This window comes from Aotus nancymaae, unplaced genomic scaffold (genome assembly GCF_030222135.1).
Source record: "Aotus nancymaae isolate 86718 unplaced genomic scaffold, 86718_ANA_hifiasm-v0.15.2.pri h1tg000131l, whole genome shotgun sequence".
NCBI lineage: Eukaryota > Metazoa > Chordata > Mammalia > Primates > Aotidae > Aotus > Aotus nancymaae.
In genome coordinates, this window is record NW_026988546.1 from 7,760,900 (window position 1) to 7,787,068 (window position 26,169).

Sequence of the window (26,169 nt, forward strand, 5' to 3'; positions counted from 1 at the left end):
AAACCATGGAAATATATCAGCAAATAACCTCTAGAAACATGGACCTCGGTGGATCTTACACTTGCCACTTTCTGTTTCCAGATTGTTTAAATGTTTACATTGAGCATAGGTCAGTTTTTAATTAGCAAGAGCAGTAAAAATATTTCCATCTTTAAAAACAGTGAAAGAGAAATAATTTTGCCAAAAATGCACTAGGCAATGGGAATTTGAAATTTTTAAATATGGTCCATTTCTTTGAGGAACTCATAAAATAGCCAGGCATATTTAAAAGAAAGAAGCTTTTCTCTTCCTTCTGAATAATTATCTCAGTCTTCCAAATCACTTTGTAAATTTTGTTTTTAAATGACTATATGAGAACTTCCACTATTTTAAAAGCTCTCTGTAGCTTTGAAGTCTCCAGATACACTTTACTTCACCTTTTCCTTTGTTCATTCAAGAAATATTTATAATTTACCCCACAGCCAAGGCACTGTACTGCGTGCTAGGGTGGAACAAGAGGATTTCTTTTTTTTTATTTTTATTTTTAGACAGACTCACTCTGTTGCCAGGCTGCAGTGCAGTGGTGCGATCTCGGCTCACTGCAACCTCCGCCTTCCAGGTTCAAGTGATCCTTCTTTCTCAGCCTCCCAAGTACAGGTACACACCCAAGATTCTTTTTTCTTAGCTCCCAAGTACAGGCACACACCACCACGCTCAGCTAATTTTTGTATTTTTAGTAGAGACGGGGTTTTGCCATGTTGGCCAGGATGGTCTCGATCTCTTGACTTTGTGATTCTCCCGCCTTGGCCTCCCAAAGTTCTGAGATTACAGGCATAAGCCACTGCGCCCGGCCCCAAGAGGACTTCTTATTCTAATTATGGGAAGTTTACAGTCTGATAGGATACACAAGAGGTTCGTGTAAATACCAATAACATAAGGGAGACAGGAGGATAAGTGCAGGAGGAGATGGACCAGATGGAGTGTCCTCTATTTTAAAGACTGTGCCCTGCACATCGCAACAAGCAGGGCAGTCAGGGCTCTGTGGAAGGTGGAAGGGCACTGGACCTGCGTTGTGAAGGAGTAGTGGGATTTGGGAAAGTTGATATTACTTGCCAAATTTAGCAATTACCTGAGAAATGTGTAGTAGCCTGAGTAAGTGCTGAAGCTTACCACTCTTGGTTTTTATTGTCGTTGTTTTGTTTTGTTTTGTGTGAGACAGGGTCTCACTTGGCCACCCAGGCTGGAGTGCAGTGGAGGGTGATCTCTGCTCACTGCAACCTCTGCATCCTGGGCTCAAAGACATCTCACCTTAGCATCCCCAGTAGATGGGACCACAGGTGTGCCAGGATGACCAGCTCATTTTAAAAAATATTTTGTAGAGACAGGGTTTTGCCATGTTGCCCGGGCTGGTCCCAAACTCCTGGCCTCAAGTGATTCACCCACCTTGGCCTCCCAAAGTTCTGGGATTACAGGCTTGAGCCACTGTGCTCAGCTACCACTCTTGTTTGTAACTTCAGTGACCAAACCAGCCCTCTGCCACACCACCACCCCTTTGTGTTAACCAAAAGGTGAGCCCTTACGTGCACTTGGTGGTCTTGGTGGCAGGGACCAGGGCTGGGCCTTTGGAGCTCATGGTTGAGGGTTTGTGGTGCTGCTCCAGGCTTACCACCCCTCCCCCAAGAAAAGCAGCTCTTGAATAGATTATTCTGGTCATTGGAAACTTCTTGGCATACCTGATATCCAAACTGAGTTTAAAGTCACATGTATGTGCAAACCACACCCCACCTCCTGCACATCAGAAGGCAGCTCATGTTCACAGGGCCCTGACATCCAGCCAGTGTGACCTTTGTGTGCCCAGCCACGGCATGTCTGGCTTGGTGGAACCGGGCCCTTGAGCAAAGACTCCTCTGTGAAACAGCAGTTCTAACCATTTCCCCCTAGTCCTGATTTCAACATTCTAGAATGTCCCTCCATAAAGAGGTTCATTTTCCCCTTTTCTCTTTGTTCTTATGACAGTTTAAGGAACACTTGTGTGAAGGTCACTCCTTCCTCTTAGAGTCTTGCTGTGTCCTGGTAAACAAGAGGATCCAGTCACAAGGCTGGCAGCTTGGACTGGGGAAAACATCATTCTAGCAATTATTTTGGGAACCACCATGACTGTGAGCAGCAGATGCTCATAGACACAGTTAGCCAGGATTTATTAAGCAGTTAATATGGACCAGGCATAGGGGATGCAAAAATGAATGACCTGGTCCTTCACCTCTAGGATTCTGCCGTCTGATAGAGGAGACACTGTTGCAAATCATATTAATAGCTACCATCATTTGGGACACCTCTGGGTCAGGCACTATTCCAGTATGACTTCAGTCATACCTTCTGCAACCCTGCAAGGTAGGTTTGGTGAGTCTCTTTCCATACGGGCAGGAGCAGCGGCTGAGGGAAGCCAGCCTGGAGGAGCACAGAGCAGGTGCTCATAGCCCAGGATGGCCCAGGTAGAGGCTGGGCTGGGGTCTGTCCCACAGATGAGCTAGAAGTGCGTGCAAGGCCCGCAGAGAATAGCAAGGAGTGTGCAGAAGCTGGGAGTGCCAGTAAAGTAGAAAGGCTGTAAGAGGCAGGAGACAGGTGGGCAAGCAGCCTCGAGGCTGAGAAGCTTGTAGGAACTGTGGCTTCATGAAGATGGTAGCACCTCTGGCCAAGAAATATGGCAGGGCTTTGCTTCCAGAGCAGAATGACTTGAGTTCCGACTTCTTTCGTCCAGCCCTGCTTCCCTCAGTAGCCAGTGGCACCCTGGTCAGCCATCTTCAAGCTCGAAGAGGATAAACGCAAGAGACGCAGAAGGAGCACTGCTAATGTACTTTCCTAGAAGGGGATGCTCCCCTGGGAGAGTTGGCAGAATCACTTCCCATCGAGCACAGCCACTGTGTGTCTGCCACAGACCAAATGCTCCAGTGAGAAGGAGTGGACCCATGGGCAGGTCCAATTTGCCCCAATTCACAAGGTTTATTTACCATTCCTTCCATTTTCTGAAAGTTCTGTAGGTAGTGGCCAAACTCAATCTGACGTTGGGCAAAACACATTTCTCGTTTGATGCCTGTTTACTCATTTGTAGAAAGTGTGAGGTCGGACTTGTTGATTTCCAAGGCCTCTCCCTGCTCTAAACATCCTCAAGCCTAAGCCAGCATGTGGAGAAGCAAGATGAATTCCCAATTCCCACACTCCTTTACCTGTATTTGATGAGTTATTTTTACTGCAATAATCAACTTTTTTTTTTTTAAGAGAGAGTTCTGCTCTTGTCATCCAGGCTGGAGTACAGTGGTACAATCTCAGCTCACTGTAACACCAGCCTCCCGGGTTCAAGCGATTCTCCTGCCTCAGCCTCCCAAGTAGCTGAGATTACAGGCATGCACCACCACACCCAGCTAATTTTTTAATTTTCAGTAGAGATGGCGGTTTCACCACATTGGCCAGGCTGGTCTCGAACTCCTGACCTCAGGAGATTCACCTGCCTCCACCTCCCAAAGTGCTGGGATTACAGGTGTGAGCTGCTGCACCTGGCCTGCAATAATCAACTTTTACAGCTGGAAAAAAAGTTATTCTATGGATTTTTGGGTTCCTCGGTGGGGATGTAAAAATAAAAAAAAGTTATTCTATACCATAAACATGTTGACAGAACATGGAAATGTGAGTCTTGATGATTTTTCAAGTATTTGGAGTCAGAGGATCCATGCTTTAATCTAGGTGCCATCACCTATTGACTACTGAGCTTTAGATGCACTGTGCCCAAACCCCAGTTCCTATATCTGTCAATGGTAGGAAAGCATCTTACCACGCATGGTTGTCGGAAGGGCACCTAAGGTGATAGATACAAAAGAGGTTTTTGGAAAGTGTGTTAGAAATACCATTTGCAGTATTAAATTCTGGATGGGCCAAAATTTGGTAGGCAGGTAAAAGGCAAAAGGAAAGGAATTATGGGTGAACACAGAGCGATTATAGATCAGGTTCCATCAGTGAAGCGAGGGAAAGCACTTGCTGACAAAATAAGAATGAGAAAAAAGGTGATTTGATTTACTTGAGAAGAAGGGAGGAAGCTATGGTGAGCAGTACTGAGGACTTTAGCAGTCCAGGTAGAAATCCCTTAAACAGGTTCTTCTTTAGGTAAATGTATCATTCACTAATGGAAACCAAGCACCAGGGTCAGAGAGTACTGGAGTTCATGTTGCTTCTCAGATTGCTCACTTTGGGATCATCTGGCTGTGCCAACTATGGCATTTAAGGATGAGGAAACAGGCCAGGGAAGGTGAGATGACTTACCTGAGGTCACAGGAATAGAAGCATATTCAACAGGCCTTGAGAGGAGGATTCCATCAGACAATGAGGGAAGCATGGCCTGAGCCGGAGCCAGGGCTGTGAGGAGGCCATATCTCACCTGATTCTAAAGGAACTGTCCTCTATCCCACTAGAAAAGGATTTTTTTTCCTCAAACATTAGGATTACGAGGCAAATTCTTCTTACGTGAGAAGCAGGCTGGACCAAACAGGAAATATATGTTAAAGTGTGTCAAGTTGGGTTCAAGGATGAAAATGTGAGTTTCTACAGGCATACCTTGGAGACATTACAGGTTTGTTTCCAAACCACTGCAGTAAAGCAAGTCACACAAATGTTTTGGCTTCCCACTGCATACAAAATTTATGTTTACACTATACTATGTTCTATTAAGTGTGCAATAGCATTATATCTAAAAAATGTACATCCCCTAATTAAAAATACTTTGTTGCGGGCTGGGTGTTGTGGCTCATGCCTGTAATCTCAGCACTTTTGGGAGGCTGAGGCAGGTGCATCTCTTGAAGCCAGGGAGTTTGAGCTGAGGCTGACCAACATGGGAAAACCTGGTCTCTACTAAACATACAAAAATTAGCCAGGCATGGTGGTGGCGCACACTCATAATCCCAGCTACTCAGGAGGCTGAGGCACGAGAATTGTTTGAACCCTGGAGGTGGAGGTTGTAGTGAGCCGAGATTGTGCCATTGCACTCCAACCTGGACAATAGAGTGAGACTGTAACAATAAATAAATAAATACATGCATAAATAAACAAATAAAAATACTTTCTTGCTAAACAATGCTAATAATCATCTGAGCCTTCAGCGAGCTGTCATCTTTTTGTTGGTAAAGGGTCTTGTCTAGATCTTGATGGCTGCTGACTGATCAAGGTGGTGGTTGCTAAAACTTGAGGTGACTGTAGCAATTTCCTAAATAAAACAATAAAGTTTGCCTCATTCATTGACTCTCTTTTTCATGAAAGATTTCTTTCTGTAGTACGTGGTGCTGTATTAAAACATTTTACCCACAGCAAAACTTCTTTCGAAACTGGAGTCAATCCTCTCAAACTCTGTTGCTGTTTTATCAATTAAGTTCATGGAATATTCTAAATCCCTTGTTATTATTTCAACAATGTTCACAGCATTTTCACCAGAAGTAATTTCCACCTCAAGAAACCACTTTCTATGCATATCAATAAGAAGCAACTCTTCATCTTTCAAATTTGATCATAAGATTGCAGCAATTCAGTCACTTCTTCAGGCTCCACTTCTAATTCTAGTGCTCTTGGTATTTTTCCACCACATCTTCAGTGACTTTCTTCACTGAAGTCTTGAACCTCTCAAAGTCATCCATGAGGGCTGGAACCAACTTCTTACAAACACCTGTTAACGTTGATATTTCGACCTCCTCCCATGAATCATGAATGTTCTTAAAAGCATCTACAGTGGTGGATGCTCTCCAGAAGGCTTTCAATTTACTTTGCCCAGATCTATCAGAGGAATTACTATTTGTGTCAGCTATAACTTTATAAAATGCACTTCTTAAATAATAAGACAAGAAAGCTGAAATCACTCCTTGATCCATGGGCTGCAGAATAAATGTTGTTAGCAGTCATGGAAACATTAATCTCCCTGCATATCTCCATCAGAGCTCTTGGGTGACCAGCTACGTTGTCGATACGCAGTAACATTTTGAAAGGAATTTTTTTTTCTGATCAGTAGGTCTCAACATTGGGTTTCAAATATTCAGTAAACCACACTGTAAACACATGTGATGTCATCCAGGCTTTGTTGTTCCATTTTCAGAGCATAGGCTGAGTAGACTTAGCATAATTCTTAGGAGCCCTAGGATTTTCAAAACGGAAATGAGCATTGGCTTCAACTTAAACTCACCAGCTGCACTAGCTCCTAACAAGTCGGCCTGTCCTTTGAAGCTTTGAAGCCAAGCATTGACCTCTCCGACTGTGAAAGTCTTACATGGCATCTTCTTCCAATAGAAGGCTATTGCATGTACATTAAAAATCTGTGTGGCTACCTTCATCGATGATCTTAGCTAGATCTTCTGGATAACTTGCTGCAGCTTCTCCATCAGAACTTGCTGCTTTATCTTGCATTTTTATGTTATGAAGATAGCTTCTTTCCTTAAACCTCGAGAACCAACATCTGTTAGCGTCCAACTTTTCTTCTGCAGCTTCCTCACTTAGACTACAAAGAGTTGAAGAGTCAGGACCTTACTCTGGATTAGACTTTGGCTTAACCGAATGTTGTGACTGGTTTGATGTTCTATCCAGACCACTAAAATTTTCACTGTATCTATAATAAGTCTGTTTCTTTTTCTTATCATTCATGTATTCATGGAGTAGCACTTTTAATTTCCTCCAAGAAGTTTTCCTTTGCATCCACAAATTGGCTAACTCTTTGGTGCAAGAGGTCTAGCTTTCATCCTGTCTTGGCTTTTGACATGCCTTCTTTACTAAGCTAACCATTTCCAGCTTTTGATTTAAAATGAGAGATGTGGGACTCTTCCTTTCATTTGACCACTTAGAGGCTGTTGTGAGGTTATTAACTGACTTAATTTCAATACCGTTGTGCCTCAAGGAAAAGGGAGGCCATAGGAGTGGGAGAGAGATGGGGAAATGACTCGTCAGTGGGGCAGTCAGAACACATGCAACATTGAACCTTTGTTTGCCTTTTTATATTGGCGTGGTTCATGTTGCCCCAAAACATTTATAATTGTAACATCAAAGATGATTGAGCACAGGTCACCCTAACAGATACAGCAATAATGAAAACTTTAAAATATTGTGATAACTATTATGATCATTGTGTCAGAATTTGACACAGAGACACAAAGTGGCTACATGCTGAATGAAGCCAATAGACTTACAGACTTACTTGACACAGGGTAGCCACAAATGTTCAATCTGCAAAAAAGGCAATATAGGCTGGGTGCAGTAGCTCATGCCTGTAATCCCAGCATTTTGGGAGAGCAAGGTGAGCAGATTGCCTCAGGTCAGGAGTTCGAGACCAACCTGGCCAACATGGTGAAACTCCATCTCTACTAAAAATACAAAAATTAGCTAGGTGTGGTGGCAGGCACCCAGAGTCCCAGCTACTGGGAAGGCTGAGGCAGGAGAATTGCTTGAACCCAGGAGGTCGAGGTTGTAGTGATCTGAGATCACACCACTGCACTACAGCCTGGACAACAGAGCAATACTCCATCTAAAGAAAAAAAAGACAATATATGAGAACCACAATAAGTGAGGTGTGCCTGTACATTACCTACCTCTCTACAGCAGCAGTAGGGTCCTCATGTAACTGTGCTCTAGGTGGCTTCCCTGGGCATAGAATATGCAAACCAGGCACTAACAATTGCTTTGAAGGTGTCATCCCAAGTAGAGTGGTGGAAAATATGATTATTGTTACATTATTATGGTTATTATGTACTCAGGGCCTTTCATGTGTTCCATGCTATGCTATTATCTCCATGAACTCCAACCTGCACAATGACCGAGTCACACAGGTATTTGCAACAAATCTGCCAAGGCTCAGAAAAGTTCGGAAATTTGCCTGAAGTCACATAGCTGGTGAACAGCTGAACCAAGGTTTAAACTCAGTTCTACCTGGTTCCAAAGCCTTGCCAATGTTCCTCCCACTTTTTCATATTGCTCTAGGCCACAGGGACAGCAGACAAGCAACTGCAATACTGAAACCCCAGAGAGTTCCTGTATCAAAATGACCAGACCCATTGAAAGGTTAAGTGTAAAGTTGAGAATCGAAAGTCTTTATTTCTGCAATGTACTACTTAACTACTGTTCTATTTAGTTCAGGATGCCACTTACTAAGTTTGGTATAGAGAGCAATTGTGCCAAGGTAGCAAGCAGTCCCATTAATGTAGGATCTCTAATAAGAACCCATGTTCATGGGGCATAGAGCATGCCACAGGAAAATACTTATGAAAATATGATAGGATGAGCTGAGTCAGTTCAACAAGCATGCCTGGAGCGCCAACACATACTAAATTCTGTGTACACTACCTGGGAATCAGTGGTTTCTCCAGGGGGACCTATAGGTGACATGTTAAAAAAAAAGTGTCATTATATCTGACCAGTGTTTATTAAGTGTCTCAGGATTCTTTTTAAAGATAATCTTGGGCCGGGCGTGGTGGCTCACGCCTGTAATCCCAGCACTTTGGGAGGCTGAGGTGGGTGGATCACGAGGTCAAGAGATCGAGACCATCCTGGTCAACATGGTGAAACCCCGCCTCTACTAAAAATACAAAAAATTAGCTGGGCACGGTGGCGCGTGCCTGTAATCCCAGCTACTCAGGAGGCTGAGGCAGGAGAATTGCCTGAACCCAGGAGGCGGAGGTTGCGGTGAGCCGAGATGGCGCCATTGCACTCCAGCCTGGGTAACAAGAGAGAAACTCTGTCTCAAAAAAAAAAAAAAAAAGATAATCTTTATTAGCTGACAATAATTTCATCCAGCTGGACCACTTAGATAAATGACTTAAAGAAGCCTTTTTTCCTTTTCTTTCTTTTTTTTTTTTTTGAGACAGAGTCTCGCTCTGTTGCCCAGGCTGGAATGCAATGGTGCAATCTCGGCTCACTGCAACCTCTGCCTCCTGGGTTCAAGCGATTCTTCTGCCTCAGCCTCCCAAGTAGCTGGGATTACTGGCACCTGCTACCACACCCAGCTAATTTTTGTATTTTTAGTAGAGATGGATTTTGCCATGTTGGTCAAGCTGGTCTTGAACTTCTAACCTCAAGTGGTCCGCCTGCTTCGGCCTCCCAAAGTGTTGGGATTACGGGCGTGAGCCACTGCACCAGGTCAAGAAGCCCTATTTTTATAATATAATTTAAAGGTCTAGAAATAAAATAAGGAATTAATCGAATTTAGGCCAGGCGCGGTGGCTCACACCTGTAATGCCAGCACTTTGGGAGGCCAAAGCGGGCAGATCACTTGAGGTCAGGAGTTCAAGACCAGCCTGGCCAAGATGGTAAAGCTCCATTTCTACTAAAAATACAAAAAAACTTAGCCAGGCATGGTGGCAGGTGCCTGTAATCCCAGCTACTTGGGAGGCTGAAGCAGAGAATTGCTTGAACCCAGGAGGCGGAGGTTGTAGTGAGCCTGGATTGCACCACTGCACTCCAGCCTGGGCGACAGAGCAAGACCCGGTCTCAAAAAAAAAAAAAAAATTAATAGACTTTGAGTGACAAATGTGGAGACATGAATCAGTGTCTTAGGCAAAATGAAGGCCTAGTGTAGTGGCCCAAGACAGAGTAATGAGAACAGAGTCTCTATGTTGCTGCTATGGGGATGGCCAGAAGTACAGGCTGCAGACGGCAGTTACCTGCGCATCTTCCTTGCTTCCTGGTATTTGTGAAGGAATACCAGGAAGCAAGGAAGGGTGGGTAGCCCTCAGAGAGGTGGCAGGCAAGCCAAGCTGGAAAGAGACTAGTGAAGAAGGCCTATAGGGTAGTACTGAGTCTTAGGGGTCACTGACCCTATTTCAGGAACCTTTAAAGAATATCCATTAGTACCAGCCTAAGAAACATAGTGAGACCCCCTCTCTACAAAAATAAAATAAAATAGGCCAGGTGTGAGATGCACGCCTATGGTTCCTGCTACTCGGGAGGCTAAAGTGGGAGGATGGTTTGAGCCCAAAAGGTGGAAGCTGCAGCGAGCCATGATTGCGCTACCAAACTCCAGCCTGAGTGATAGAGCGAGACCTTGTCTCCAAATAAAGAAAAGGCTGGGTGCAGTGGCTCCTGCCTATAATCTCAACACTTTGGGAGGCTGAGACAGGCAGATCACCTGAGTTCAAGAGTTCGAGACCAGCCTGGCCAACATGGAAAACCCAGTCTCTACTAAAAATACAAAAATTAGCTGGGCGTGGTGGCATGTGCCTGTAATCCTACCTACTTGGGGGACTGAGGCAGGACAATCACTGGTACCAGTGAGGTGGAGGTTGCAGTGAGCTGAGATTGCACCACTGCACTCCAGCCTGGGCAATAGAGCAAGACTTTTGTCTTAAAACAACAACCAAAATATCCATTAGCAGACCCAGGCTGCAGGATCACTTAAGGCCAGGAGTTTGAGACCAGCCTGAAACATAGCAAGACCCTGTCTCAAAAAAAAAATATTCATTAGTAGGTCAGGTGTGGTGATTCACACCTATAGTCACAGCTGTTTGGGAGGCTGAGGCGGCAGGATTGCACACAGGTGAAGAGCATTACCCCAGTTAGAGAAGCAGTGTGTAGAGAAGCACCCTGAGGTGGTGCTGAAGAATGAGTAGAAATTAGACAGGCACAGGGGTGGGGTCACGTTTGTTCTAGCTGAAAGACTTTGGAGTGAACTTCCCCACTCCAAAAACAACAAGGACTAATATCTCAGTACTTCTGAAGCTTGTGGGAGACACAGGAAGAGCATTTTGAGTTTATTTGGAAAGACTTGCTCATTTAATTTTCTTCCTTTTAGTTAAAATTTGCATAGAGTGGAATGCATAGATCTTAAGCATAAATTCAATGACTTTGATAAATGCATACACCTGGATAATCACTACCCCAATGAAAATATAGAACATTTCTATTCACCAGAAAGCCCTCTTGCGCCCTTTCTTAATCTTTACTCCTCATCCCTACAGGCAGCCATTGTTCTGATTTCTGTATCTATGGATTAGAACTTCACAGGAAAGAATCATATACTGTGCACTGTTTGGTGTCTGAACGGTGCAGCATAATACTTTTGAGATTAGTTTCAGTTATTGCATGTATCTGTCGTTCATTTCTTTTCATTTCTAAGTAGCATTCGATGGTATGGACGTACCATAATTTGTGGTTCATTAGTCTTCTGTTGATGGTCATTTGGGTTGTATCCAGTTTCGAGCTATTATTAATGAAGCTGCTATCTACGAACATGTTGTTTACCCCTGATATTGTTTTAAAAATCCATTTTCTATTCCCTTGCTTTTTTTTCCCCTTGTTTATTTTCCTAAAATCCTGGCACTTCTACCACAGACATCAAGGGACCTGGAGCTGAGGTCCATTCCCTGGTAGAGTAATCATATACAGATGAGAGCCTTTGTGTTCAAGCCTACCATACAAAACAAAAAAATATCAATAATTTATATGACTTGGTTGTATTTATCAAGAGTTTTGATGAACTTGGTAGTTAAAATGTGAAGGTAGTTACCCTGGTTGTAACTACTGGAACATTCTTTCTAAGCAATATTACAGAAACAATTTCCCCTATAACACAAGGATGTGTCACACACCCATCTATGAACCCATGGTGTTAAAAATAAAAGAGGTAGGCAGGGTGCAGTGGCTCACATCTGTAATCCCAGCACTTTGGGAGGCCAAAGTGGGCAGATCACTTGAGGTCAGGAGTTCAAGACCAACCTGATGGCGAAACCCCATTGCTACTAAAAATACAAAAATTAGCCAGGCATAGTGGTGGGCACCTGTAATCCCAGCTACTCGGGAGGCTGAGGCAGAAGAATTGCTTGAACCCGGGAAGCGGAGGTTGCAGTAAGCAGAAATCACACCACTGCACTCCAGCCTGAGTAACAGAGTGAGACTTTGTCTCAAAAAATAAAAGAGGTAAAAGATGAAAGTTACATTTCTTTCTTCTTCCTCCATTTGCAACAAATTAAGAGTCAAAGAGGTCTTAACCTCTTAAATTTGGCCTGGAATCAGTCCTCTTTCCATACACCACTTCAGTCTTTCCCTCCATCCCCCTAGCTCGAACCCAGTCGGTGCTGTACAGATTGTGAATGCTCCCTAAGTGCTGAAGATTGACCCCCTCTGTGATGTGGCTGCCATCTATCCTTCAGTCACTCACATCCAAGGTGACTTTTCTTGTCATCCAACATCCATGTTTAAAGACTTTTCTCATTACTAGGACTTCTGATCCACTCAGAAAGGTCTCGAGAGGGATATATAGTTAAATATGGTAGATTGAATTACGTGTTTACCTCCATTCCCTCCAAAACCTTCACTCAAATAACAGATATGAGGCTTAAAAGAATGAAAAAAAGGACATAGAGCAAGATAGAAAATGACAGCAATGACATTTGGGAGCCTAAAAATCATGAGTTTGTGCTAATGGATTTAGCACCCTTTAAAATGCCAAAATCTAAACTGGCAGAGGAAGGAACTCAGAAGTAGGCTGATTTGTACAGCAGAAAGTCAGAAAGACTCAAGAACTAGAGGTACCAGGTGACTTTAAGAGTGGGGGTCCTAGTGAGACGAAAAACAAGTATATTGGTTAAAAGTCACTTTCAGAATCCGTTATATCAGTGTTTCCCCTCCCAGCACTTTGGGAGGCCAAAGTGGGCAGTGAGGAGAATTTCCTCTTCATGTTTAAGCAACCAGGCAACTGCCCCAGCCCATACTGGAAGAAGACCCTGGGTTCACTCCCTGGAGAGGCAGGGTCAGAGGGATTCTGGCCCTGCAGGAACAATGGGAAATGGTGTTCCCATACTGAAGACGGGATTAAGAACGTCACTTGAGAGAATGACATCTCTCATCCCTTCTTCAATCTGACTCCAAGAACACAGGCAGCCATGTTCATATCACCCAGGAAGAGATGGTTGCAAAAGTGACTTTCAGCCTCCAGAGCTTCAAGAAAGTGGTCTACTGTTGTTTACACCCCCCAGTCATGGTACCTTGTTATAGCAGCCCTGAAAGATGGACACAACCATTTTCCTTAAGAACAGGAATAGGACTGGGCCTGGTGGCTCACGCCTGTAATCCCAACACTTTGGGAGACTGAGGCGGGCAGATCACTTGAGGTCAGGAGTTTGAGGTGGCCAATGAGGTGAAACCCCATCTCTACTAAAAATACAAAAAGATTATCCATGCATTCTTGTAATCCCAGCTACTCAAGAGGCTGACGCAGGAGAATCGCTTGAACCCACGAGGTGGAAGTTACAGTGAGCTGAGATCGCACCACTGCATTCTAACCTAGGTGACACAGCAAGATTCTGTCTCAAAAAAAAAAAAAAAAAAGAGAGAGAAATAACCTGCCTGAGAGAAAACACCTACCATTTACATTTGGGGATTTCCCAGTGAAACAGCCCAGCCACAGAACCCTAAGTGAAGTACAGCAACCAATTAAGCCTCACCTACCCTCACAGAATTTCCACTCTTAATTATAAATAGATGGCCAAGGATCACCATACATTTGAGAAATGCTTCTAGCATGAACCACAAGGATTAAGTAAAAGGAAGTTGGTGAGGGGGAGAGAAATAGGCACAGAGCAGAAGAAAACAAATAAACAAATAGAGTTAACATCCTTAAAGAGCTAAGGAAAAATATTGCACCCAAGAAACAAGAACAAGAGGTTATATACAAATTTTTTGACAAGAGGGCACTTAGGAATTAAAAATGTGAGAGCAGATATATAGAAGTCAATAAAATAACACTAAGAAAATAACACTAAGAAAATAATACTAAGAAATATCACAGACATAGAACAATGACAGAGAAAAAAAGTTGAAACAAGATTTTCAAAATATTAGCAAATGGCCAGGTGTGGTGGCTCATGCCTGTAATCCCAGCATTTTGGGAGGCTAAGGTGGGCAGACTGTTTGAGCTCAGGAATTCAAGACCAGCCTGGGCAACATAGCAAAACCCCATCTCTACTAAAAATACAAAAATTAGCCTGGTGTGGTGGTGCATGCCTGTCATTCTAGCTACTTGGGAGGCTGAGGCCAGAGGATCACTTGAGCTCAGTAGGCAGAAGTTGCAGTGAGGTGAGACTGTACCACTGCACTCCAGCCTAGTGACAGAGAGACCCTGGCTCAGAAAAGTAAAAAATAAATGAACAGCAAATAAGTTAAGATGGTCCAATATCTGGAAAAGAGTTCAAGAATGAATAAGCAGAGAAAAGTGAGGAAAAGAAATGAAGCAAACCAGCGTAAAAGACAATTTCCAGAATGGAAAGATGTGCATTTATAGATGGAGAGGGATCACCAAGTGCCCAGAGCTAAGGAGGAACGACAATCCACAGGTCACCGGAAATCTCAGATCATCAACACAGAAAACCTCCACAGTTTCCAACAATTTAAAGAAAGAAAGAAAAGGCACAGTCAAAGCCTTGGGGAAAGACTGGGAATCAGAGTGGGTCAGAGTCCTTGTCAGTGACCACCAGAAGACAAGGATTTTACTTCAAATTCTAGGGGAAATGATTTCAAAACTAAAATTTTACATCTAAGCAACCACCATCAGCATAGGGTGAGGGTAGAATAAAAAGTCAAAAACCTTTACTTTACCTTCCTGTTCCCATTTTTCTTTTAAGGACAGATATGCTCCAGCAAATGAGGGAGTGCTCTAGAGGGAGGCAAGCCCAGGGTCCTGGCATGGGAAGGCATTGCCCATGCTGATGGCTAGGGCCTGCAGTGACAGTGATCTGCAGGCCTGGGGTGCTATTGAATTGAAACTGACCCAATAATCCCATAGACAGATTTTTGTTTTGTTTTATTTTGGATAAACATAGAAATTGACTCTTCTGGTGCTAAAGCTTGAAATTTACATTTGTTTTTTTGTTTGTTTAAAAAATTTTTTTTTTATTCAGTCCCTGTAGAGACTGCCAAAAATTGCCAATGTCAACTATATTTCAAGTCATCACAGCGGGGTATTGGGAAAAGTTTTCAATTAGCAATAGTCACGCCTCGGATAAACCTCATTGGCTACAATACTGCCACTGGGCAAAGCTTAAATTTGTTTTATCTGAGTTCCTTTCCTGGGAAAAGACCCTCAGGCCTCTCAAAAAATAGTATCAAAGAACTGCAACTCACCAAATCATTGCACTGGGCAGTGAGATGGCAGACCCTTCATTCATCATGATTGCTTCCTTATCTCTCCCTATTTCCTGTTTTCCTCCACATTGTTACATTTCTTCCCTGCTATATAAACCCCTAAGTTTAGTCCATCAGGGAGGCGGATTTCAGACTGATCTCTGATCTCCTAGGCTGTAGCACCCTGTTAAAGCCTTCTTCCTTGGCAACAATCTCTCTCAATGTTTGGCATTCTGTTCAGTGAGCAACAGGACCTAGGTGGAACCCCTGGTGTTTCCATAACAGAATCAGGTTGAAACAAAAGGACAGAGAGTTACAGGAGGGGTGCCCCCAAGGGAAAAAAAATTGATAAATTACCTACTATGTTTGAATGTATGGAGAGGCAATTTACATTTTAGGAGATTTATAAGAATGAAGATAAATTAGCAATTGGCACATAAAAACCTAAAAAGAAAAATTAAGATTGTCATTCTCTTAAGAAAAGAGTGTTGAATCAGAAAGAAAATGTAGTTAATTATGTAGTATGTCACATAGCTAAGCTTTGAATAATATTTCCACAATCATAGTAATATAAATACTGGTAACTGTTGACCAAAGTAGAATATGTTTACAATGGGAGGGAAGTTGTAATGTATGAGAGCCAATTATTTTCTTCTGCAGAAGGAAGACAAAGGATAGTATTAAAGTAGAAAAATAAAGAAAGAGCAGCATAAGCAAGTTATTTAAAAATATGGAGGCAAAAATCAAAATAAACAGCTAAACTAATTGGAACTGGAATCGCTTGTAGTGGGAATTGGGAGTAGAAAGCTGGTAGGTGCAAATGCAGTTGCTGATTAAAGAAATAATAAAAAAAAGAAAGCTGGTAGGGGAACTGCTGCTTTTGTTACAAGCCTGTAAAATGATTTCACTTGTTAATGTGTCTGTAACTCTAAAAATTAAGAGTTTCTAAAAAAAAGAAAAAAATAAGCTTGAGGGCATCTTTTTTTTTTTTTTTTTTGAGACAGAGCCTTGCTCTGTCACCCAGGCTGGAGTGCAATGATGTGATCTTGGCTCACTGCAACTCTGCCTACTGGGTTCAAGCGATTCTTGTGCCTCAGCCTCCTGAGTAGGTGGGGCTATAGGTGCACACCACCAGGCCCAGCTAATCTTTGTGTTTTTGGTAGATACAGGGTTTTGAGATATTGGCCAAGCTGTTCTCAAACTCCTGGCCTGAAGTGATCTCCCACCTCGGCCTTCCAAAGCGCTGGGGTTACAGGTGTGAGCCACTGCCCAGCAGCTTGTGGACATTTTTCGGTGTCTGGAGATATGAGCACATTGGGTAATGCGGAATCTGATGCATATCCAAACCCCCACCATGCTGGATGCAGCCAACCACAAGTCCCCAGTGTAGTCTAAGCCTCCTCAAGGACTCCAGTCTGGCTCCTCCTCCCAAGTTGTTCTAGAGGTCACTAACCAGAAAGATTGATTTCTTGTTGGTGGTTTATCTCCAGTAGCCAGAACACACACTACAGATGCAGTGCTATCTTTTTTAGCATATGAAAGAAATGCATAGGTTGCCAGGCTAATTAACTAAATGTTATATTTAGCTGGGAAGATAACATAGCCCTAATGTTTGGATTTATCAGAACAAATTCCAGATGGCACACAAGCCGCAGAGAGAGGGGCCATCTGGTAAGAAAAAGCAGGGCTCATTTTTTTCTAAAGGTGAAAGGTAGTAAATGTCAAAACTTTCTTTTCTTTTCTTTCTTTTTTTCCTTTTTTTTTTTTTTTTTTTTTTGTGAGACCAAGTTTCACTCTGTCACCCAGGCTGGAGTGCAGTTGCATGATCTCCGCCCATTGCAACCTCCACCTCCCAGGTTCAAGTGATTCTCCTGCCTCAGCCTCCTGAGTACCTGGGATCACAGGTGCCCCCCACCACGCCCGGCTAATTTTAGCATTTTTGGTAGAGATGGGGTTTCACCATGTTGGCCAGGCTGGTGTTGAACTCCTGACCTCAGGTGATCTGCCCACCTTGGCCTCCCAAAGTGCTGGGATTACAGGTGTGAGCCATCGCACCCGGCTGTAAATGTCAAAACTTTCTATGGTGGAAATATATCTATCTTTTGTTCTCCTGGAGGAGCAACCCTCAGCCTCATATCTTACCTGTGCTAATTCAGATACCTGTAGCAGTATGCTCTTTCAAATACCTGAAAAACTAACTATGATTTTAAGAAGTACTTGGTGAGTACTGTAAGGTTTCGGTGTATTCCTGTTAAATATATATTGTGAAGTGACAGCTGCAGGCATTAATAAAACCATTTAACAGACTCTACAATTACACGAATTCTTTGAGTATATAAACCAATAAAAACGGAAATGCTTTTTTCCAAAATGATTTAAGATGTTGCTGCCATTTCTGATTCCGCTCAGCAGTAGTATTTTTAGTGTGTTTTCTGTTCGACAGGATGTTTCTTACACATATTTTCTTCTCTCCCTATTCCCACTGCTCCTCTGATACTAATCATTCCCTGCCCGTATTTATTCACCAGTTTCCCACCCCGCTCCCCCGGGCCTCACTTGCACACAACCGCCAGCTTAATCTTCTTTAAACATTGCACTGTTTATATAACTTTGCAGCTCAAAAAACAGTCAATACCTCTCTGGATGTCCAGAAGATAATGCACAGGCTTCCACCGACAGACACCCCCATTTCGTCACCCAACCCCCTCAGTGTGAGTCTCCCATGCCCCAGGGCTGCAGCCAGGCTATCACCCCAGGAACTGGAGCTCTGTGCCCAAGCTCAGTGCTTTTGGCCCCCATAGCCTCTCTTTGCTGGGCCTAACAGCCTTCTTAAGGAGTCTGGGCCCTGCTCCGTCTACCCTGAGCTGAATCCAACATGATTTAGCATGAAGGTGGGAATTGTGCCCACAGAGAGGCCGCTTGCTTGAGCCCACCTCCAGGTCAGCTTCCAGGGGTGAGGTCATTAGCCCAGATTTTATGTGATGGGAACAGTTGAATACCCTTGGTGGTAAGCAGAATAATAATGTCCCCTTACCCTACAATGTCTACAGCCTAATCCCCAGAACCTGTGAATTTGTTGCATTACATGGCAAAAGAGACTTTATGATTAAGTTAACGATCTTAGGTTGGGGAGATTATACTGGATTAGCCCATAGGCCCAAACGTAATAATAAGGGTCCTTATCAGAGCGAGGAAGAAAGGTCAGACTTGGAGAAGGTGATATGAGGACAGAAGCAGAGGTCAGAGACAAAGGGAGATTTTGAAGACGCTAAGTGCTAGCTTTGAAGATGGAGGCGGTGGTTATGAGCAGAAGAATGCAGGCAGCCTCTGGAAACTGCAAGGAATGGATTCTCCCCTGCCCGCCAAAGGAGCCAGCCGTGCCGCCACCTAACTTTAGCCTAACTCATATAATTGAGATTTCTGACCCCCAGAACCATAATACAAGAAATTTGTGTTGTTGTAAGCCACGAAGTGTGTAGTAATTTGTTCCAGCATCAATAGGATTACCCTTTGCAGGCTCTCCTGGTCCCAGTCCTAATAATCCTGGCCTGTACTCTGATGTGCCTATTACCAGGCTCTCAGGCTGAGACTGATAAAGGCTAAAACGTGAACAGCCCAATACATTCACCACCAGTCACATGTAACTATTTATAATTAAATTTAAACCAGCCGTAATGGCTCACAGCTGTAATCCTAGCACTTTGGAAGGCTGAAGTGGGAGGATTGCTTAAGCCCAGGAATTTGAGACCAGCCTGGACAACATAGTGAGACCTAGTCTCTACAAATAAAACAATTAACAGGGCATGGTGGTGTGTACCTGTGGTCCCAGCTACTCCAAAGGTTGAAGTGGGAGGATTGCTTGAGCCTGGGAGATTGAGGCAGCTATGAGCCATGATCTTGCCACTGCGTTCCAGCCTGAGCAATAAAGCAAGACCCCATCTCAAAATAAATTAACTAATTAATTTAATTACAGTAAAACATTCAGTTCCTCTGTTATACTAGCCACATTTTCAGTGTTTAATAGCCACATGTGGCTAGTGGTTACCAAACTGGATAGTAAAGACAGAATAATTCCATCATCTTGGAAAGTTCTATTGGACAGTGCTGGTTATAATGACATGCTCTGTACCGCTAGTTTTTATAAGCACTGAAGCTGTTTGAATAAAAGTCGAATGAAATCTCAAGTGAAAGCCAAATATGTTACAGAAAAAAAGTCAGAAGTGCTTTTATGGGTGCTTTTATGTCCTCCTTCCTTTTTTCCTTTTTTTTTTGAGATAGAGTCTCTCTCTGTCACCCAGGCTGGAATGCAGTGGAGTGATCTTGGCTCACTGCAGCCTTATATGTTCTCTTTCTAAATAGAGAGTCCTGGTGATGTTTTTGGGTCCCAGGAATCAGTGTTAGCTCAGACATGGTTTAAAAGCCTCTGAAGATACGGTTTCACCTTCCCCCCAGGAGGCTGTAAACAGTATAAGTCTCTTGGGGACCTCCCAGGCTGAGGAAACAGGGCTTAGAGGGGACTGATGTGAGCATACTGGAGTGTTTGGCCCTGGCACCATCCCAGGACTTAGCCTTTATCAGTCTCAGCCTGAATGCCTGGATTATTAGGATTGGGACCAGGAGAGCCTGCAAAGGGAATGTGGTAGTCTCCTATTGATGCTGGAACAAATTACCAGAGAGCACTTCTGGTCTGCTGTGTTGCTTAGAAAGTCTGTCTGTGATAGAAACATCTTCACCATCTACTTGCAAGTTTGGAAATTTTCGTTCGAACACTTTTTTTTTTCACTGTCACCAAGGCTGAAGTACGCCGACATGATTATGGTTCGCTGCAACCTTGACTTCCTGGGCTCAAATGATCCTCCTGCCTCAGCCCTCTGAGTAACTGAGACCACAGGTTCCCACCACCATGACTGACTTTCTTTTTTTTTTTTTTTTTTAGTTTTTGGTAGAGATAGGGTCTCATTTTGTTGCTGCCCAGGCTGGTCTCGAACTCCTTGGCTCAAGCGATTCACCAACTTGGCCTCCCAAAGAGGCATGAGCTACTGCACCAAGACATTTTCTTTAATTTGTCTGGTATTTGTCTGTATAATATGAGGAAGTGATCTAGGTTGATTTTCTTCAATGAATAGCAAATGTCCTGTCATTTCCCCCCACTAACTTGAGATGCCACTTTGGTGATAAAATAAATTCCCACATATAAACGGATGTTTGTCTTTTTCTCTTTCCCTGCAAGGTTAAAACCCTGCTTTAATTTCTAAAGCCTTGCTGTTTATTTTGCTCTCTGGCAGGGCAGTTCTCCCATTATTCTTATTTTTCAATTTTTTGTCTGTTCTTGTTTGTTTCCTTTTCCTGAAGCACTTTGGCATCCGTTTGCCAACTTTCCTCTAAATAGCCTATTGAAAGTTTTTGGAATTTATAAACTAATGAGATAATTGACATCAGAAAAACACTGAGTCTCTGGATTTAGGAACACCATTTGCTGTTCTGCTTATTTAGGTGCTTATTTTTGTGCTTTTTTTTTTTTTTTAAGATGGAGTCTCACTCTGAAGCCCAGGCTGGAGTGGCACGATCTCAGCTCACTGCAACCTCCGCCTCCTGGGTTCAAGCAATTCCCCTGCCTCAGCCTCCTGAGTAGCTGGGACTACAGGTTCGTGCCACCATGCCCAGCTAATTTTTGTATTTTCAGTAGAGACGAGGTTTCACCATGTTGGCCAGGATGGTCTCAAAGTCCTGATCTCATATCTGCCAGCCTTGGCCTCTCAAAGTGCTGGGATTACAGGTGTGAGCTGCCGCACCTGGCCATTTTTGTGCTTCTTAAAGTTTTATCCTTGTCTTCATTTCATTGTAAGTCAGTTTTAAGGCATTTGTTGTTACTAACGTGAAAGGGTTTTGGTTCCCTGCCATGGATTTTTAAATCATTTAATGAGAGTATACAGAAAAATGAGATTTTTTTGTGTGTGGTTGTCTTACCGAACGTTCTATTTTAATGTTTTGTTTTTTCTTATGTCAATTCTCTGGAATTTTCTAAACAGAGTATGATACCATATGCAAACTATGAGAGTTTCTCCTTTCTTCTTCCTGGTATTTTTATCTCTCCCTTCTTTTCTTGGCTTACCTTTTTGGAATATCCATCATGAGGCTGAGTAGGAGTGGGAATAGCAAGTACCCCTCTACGTTCTTGACTTTTAATGAGAGCACTTCTATCATCTCACAATTGAGTATAATGTTTGCTGAAAAAAGTCTCCATTTTTCTAGTTTGCTCAGAAAGTAATGTTGAAATTTAACCAAAATATTATTTCACATTTGGAATTATGATATATTTTTTCTTCTTTAAATTGAAAGTGTTGAATTCTAATAAGAGATCTCCTAATATTGAAATAGATTTATATTCCTGGAATAAACCCTATTTAGCCAATCAGAATTAGTCTTTACATACATAGATAAATTCTATTTGACACTGTTTAATTTTAATTCCCACTTAGGATTTTTGTGTCTATATTTTTAAGCGACGTTCCTATATTTTTAAGTTTTCTTTTTTTAGGCTATTTATTTTAAAGTTTCTCTAGTCAGTAAGACTGTGTTAGCCTTGTAGAATGATTTGGGAAACTTCCCATCTTTTTCTAACCTTTGGAACTTTTCTATGTCCTAAGGTCTGAGAGAACTTTCCTGTAACTGTCTGAGACAAATAGCTTTTTCAGGATGGATTTTTCACTAACTTTAATTTCTTCTGTAATAATTGACTTATTCTATTTTTCTACCTCTTTTTTTTGAGACAGAGTCTCGCTCTGTTGCCCAGGCTGGAGTGCAGTGGCCCGCTCTTGGCTCACCGCAACCTCTGTCTCCTGAGTTCAAGCAATTTTCCTGTCTCCCTCTCCCAAGTAGCTGGAATTATAGGCATGTGCCACCACGCCCGGATAATTTTTGTATTTTTAGTAGAGATGGGGTTTTGCCATGTTGGCCAGGCTGGTCTCGAACTCCTGACCTCAGGTGATTCACCCACCTCGGCCTCCCAAAGTGCTGGTCTCGAACTCCTGGGCTAAAGCGATTCTCCTGCCTCAGCCTCCCAAAGTGCTGGGATTACAGATGTGAGACACTGCACTCAGCCTATATTGAGATTTTCTATGTGGCCTAATTTCATAGAGGCTTTTATGAGTATTCTGAGGTCAACTGAAAAGACTGCATATGAATATATACGTATATTTGTATGTGTAAATATATGTGCATATGTGTGTACATATATCCATTATATATAAAATCCAGTAGTTATTTATATCATTCAAATCTTCCACATGCATGTAGAATTAAATTTTTGTCTGTTTTGTCAGTTTTTGAGAAAGATATGTTAAAGTGTTCCACTAAGATTTTGATTATCAATTTTTTCTTGCATATTTGCATGCATATTAAAGCTGTGTTATTACAAGGGGAAAGGCTCGTGAAAATATATTTTCTAGGCATATAGTTCGTTTATCTATATAAAATCTCTTTACTCCTTCTATCTAATGCTTTTGGTTTAAATTCTATTTTGTCTGATATTATTTTGCAAAAACTTACTGTCTTTCTTTTTGATGCAGAGTCTTGCTCTGTTACTAGGCTGAACTGCAATGGCGCAATCTCGGCTCACTGCAATCTCCACCTCCTGGGTTCAAGCGATTGTCCTGTGTCAGCCCCCCTAGTAGCTGGGATTAAAGGGCATGCCACCACACCCAGCTAATTTTTTTGTATTTTTAGTAGAGTTGGGGTTTCACCATGTTGACCAAGATGGTCTCCATCTTCTGACCTCGTGATCTGCCCGCTTTGCCCTCCCAAAGTGCTGGGATTACAGGCATAAGGCACCACACCCAGCCAAAACCTTCCTTCCTTCTTTCCTTTCCTTCCCTCCCTCCCTCCCCACTTTCCCTCCTCCCTTCCCTTACCCCCTTCCCTTACCCCACTCCCTTCCCTTCCCCTCTTGCCCTTTCCCTCCCTCCCCGCTTCCCTTCCACCCTTCCTCCCTCCCTTCCCTTCCTCTCTTTCCCCTTCCCCCTTCCCATCCTTTCCTTCCCAGAGTCTTACTCTGTTGCCAGGTTGAAGTGCAGTGGTGCCATTTTATCTCAGTGCAACTTCTGCCTCCCGGGTTCAAGCGATTCTCCTGCATCAGCCTCCTAAGTAGCTACTACTACAGGCATGCAGCACAACTGCCCCGCTAATTTTAGTAGAGAGGGGGTTTCATTTTGTTGGCCAGGCTAGTCTCAAACTCCTGACCTCAAATGATCCTCCTGTCTCAGCCTCCCAAAGTGCTGCAATTACAGGCATGAACCACTGTGCCTGGCCTCTGTCTTTAAATTATTTTTTAATTTGTATAAATTTTAATTTACACGGGCACATGGTTTTTGTTGTTGTTGTTGTTGTTGTTGCTGTTTTGAGACAGAGTCTTACTCTGTCACCCAGGCCAGAGTGCAGTGGCATGATCTTGGCTCACTGCAACCTCTGCCTCCCAGGTTCAAGCAATTCTCCAGCCTCAACCTCCTAAGTAGCTGGGATTACAAGCATCCACCACCATGCCCAGCTAATTTTGGTAGAGATGAGGTTTCACCATGTTGGTCAGGCTGGTCTCGAACTCCTGACCTTGTGATTCTCCCACCTCAGCCTCCCAAAGTGCTGGGATTACAGGCGTAAGCCACCGCACCCAGCCGGACACATGGTTTTAAAAATCAAACATATTATAAGACTTACAATGGCTAGGCACAGTGACTCATGTCTGTAATCCCAGCACTCCGGGAGGCTGTAGTGGGAGGATTGCTTGATCCCAGGAGTTTGAGAGCAGGCTGGGCAACATAGAGAGACCCTGTCTTACAAAAAATATCTTTAAAAAATTAGCTGGGCATGGTGGTGCACACCTGTAGTTGCAGCTACTCAAGAGGCTGAGATGGGAGGATAGCTTGAGCCCAGGACGTCACGTCTGCAGTGAGTTATGATCTTGCAACTGCACTGGGCCACAGAGTGAGACCCTGTCTCAAAAAAAAAAAAAAAAGAGTTAAAACAAGTGTCTTCCTCACCCCAACCCCCACTCTATTTTCTCAGCCTAGAACCAATCAGTACATTGTTTCAGATAATTGCTCCATATTTCTAAATAATAATCTTCCAGAGGGGCACTGTGGCTCACACCTGTAATCCCAGCACTTTGGGAGGCCAAGGCAGGTAGGTGGATCACCTCAGGTCAGGAGTTCAGGACCAACTTGGGCAACATGGTAAAACCCCTTCTTTACTAAAAAAAACAACAAAAATTAGCTGAGCATGGCGACGCATTCCTAGAATCCCAGCTCCTTGGAAGGCTGAGGCAGGAGAATCACTGGAACTGGGAGTCGGAAGTTGCAGTAAACCAAGATTACGCCACTGAACTCCAGCCTGGGCAACAGAGCAAGATTCCATCTCAAAATAAAAAATAAATAAATAATCTTCCCTCTACTGAAATCTCTAGAATTTTCAGTTTTATATTTTCTCCATTTCCTGTTGTCGGACTTTATCACTTTGTTCTCTTACGTAACCCCACTGCATTCCCATTTCCATTCTTCACATCCTCCCAAAATAGTTGTAATTTTTGGTTAGATCAATATTCATTATTACATCTATGGAGATGTGATTCACAGCCAAGTTATTTCGTATACTAGGATTATATATCATTTTCAGATAGCTTTCTATTTTCTTAGAAGTTAATGGATTTCTCTCTTTGCTTGTTTTTTTAGGTGCCTTGCCCTAATTCCTCCCCAGCTTTCCAGCAGAAGTCTGGGTCTCAGTCCATAGTGTGCAGGCTCCTCTCTGCCCTCCCCTGTCATTGGCTGAGCTCCAGGCCTCCTGCTTTGCGGTTCTCCTCGATTCTCTTGACCCTCCTCCTGGGCATTCTCTTGATCATGCTCCTGTGTTGGATCTTGGATTTAACCCCATGTCTCTCATTTTCTTGGTTCGCTCCCTTGTTTTGATGGGCCATGTTCAAACTTCTTACAACAGTCTACATGAAGGTGGCCTGTCAGAAAATGTCTTTATTCTCCTCTTACATTTGAGTGACAGTTTGGGGGTATCTGTAGGTTTCTAGGTTGGAAATAATTTTCTTTTCTTTCCTTTTGAGATGGAGTCTTGCTCTGTCACCCAGGCTGGAGTGCAGTGGTGCGATCTTGGCTTACTGCAATTTCTGCCTCCTGGGTTCAAGTGATTCTTCTGCCTCAGCATCCCGAGTAGCTTGGATTACAGGCACCGGCCACCACACCCACTAATTTTTTGTGTTTTTAGTAGAGAAGGGGTTTCACCATGTTGGCTAGGCTGGTCTCAAACTCCTCCTGACCTCAAGTGATCCACCCACCTCGGCCTCCGAAACAGGTGTGAGTCACCTCGCTCGGCCCCAGAAATCATTTTCCCTCAGAATTTTGTAAGCATTGCTGGTTCTAGCTGTGTTCTTGAGACATGTAATGCCAATCTGATCTCCACTCCTTTGTCTGTGGCCTGTTTTGTTTCCTGGAAGCTTTCGGTATCTTCCTTTTGTCCTGAGTGCTCTGAAATTTCACAATGAGTTGCCTTAGTAGGGGTTTATTTACATCCACTGTGCTAGGTATTAGTGAAACAGAAAATGTTCCCTTGTCCCCCTCTCAGGGTGTGTGATGGGAATGTGGCTTGCTTCTTGGGTACCCCATGCTCAAACCCCTAGGAGGAGCATGCAGATGGGCAGGTTGTGGGGCTCAGACTCCACAGCAGTATCTGTGAGTGAATGTTTACAGCTCCTGAAGTCCCAGTAGGTGTGTTACAGGGTGCTCTTTTAGTTTAGCTGTCTGTAGGCAGCTTGTGTTAGTAAGTTCAATTAGACTCCCTGCCTTATCACAAGGACAGAGGGCTTTCTGTATCCCAGGGTTTCTTGCTTTGGTATACCAGAAGAATCAGATTACACCTGGGCTTGGAGAATGAGTGCAAGGTTTTATTGAGTGGAAGTAGCTCTCAGATGGGGGAGCCAGAAGGGGATGGAGTGGGAAGGTGATTTTCCCCTGGAATCACGTGTCTCAGTGACCTGGAGTCTCCAACCACCATCTCCGCCAAACTCCACATTGT

The 26,169-nt window shown here is 43.3% G+C and overlaps 1 non-coding gene across 1 annotated transcript; it reads right to left on the reverse strand.

The window, feature by feature from the left end:
- Positions 1–14,879: 14,879 nt before the first annotated feature.
- Positions 14,880–15,020, reverse strand: LOC135272812 (U4 spliceosomal RNA). The gene has a single exon (XR_010340772.1). It is a non-coding gene; the product is annotated as a U4 spliceosomal RNA (small nuclear RNA).
- Between the last annotated feature and the right edge of the window lie 11,149 nt (positions 15,021–26,169).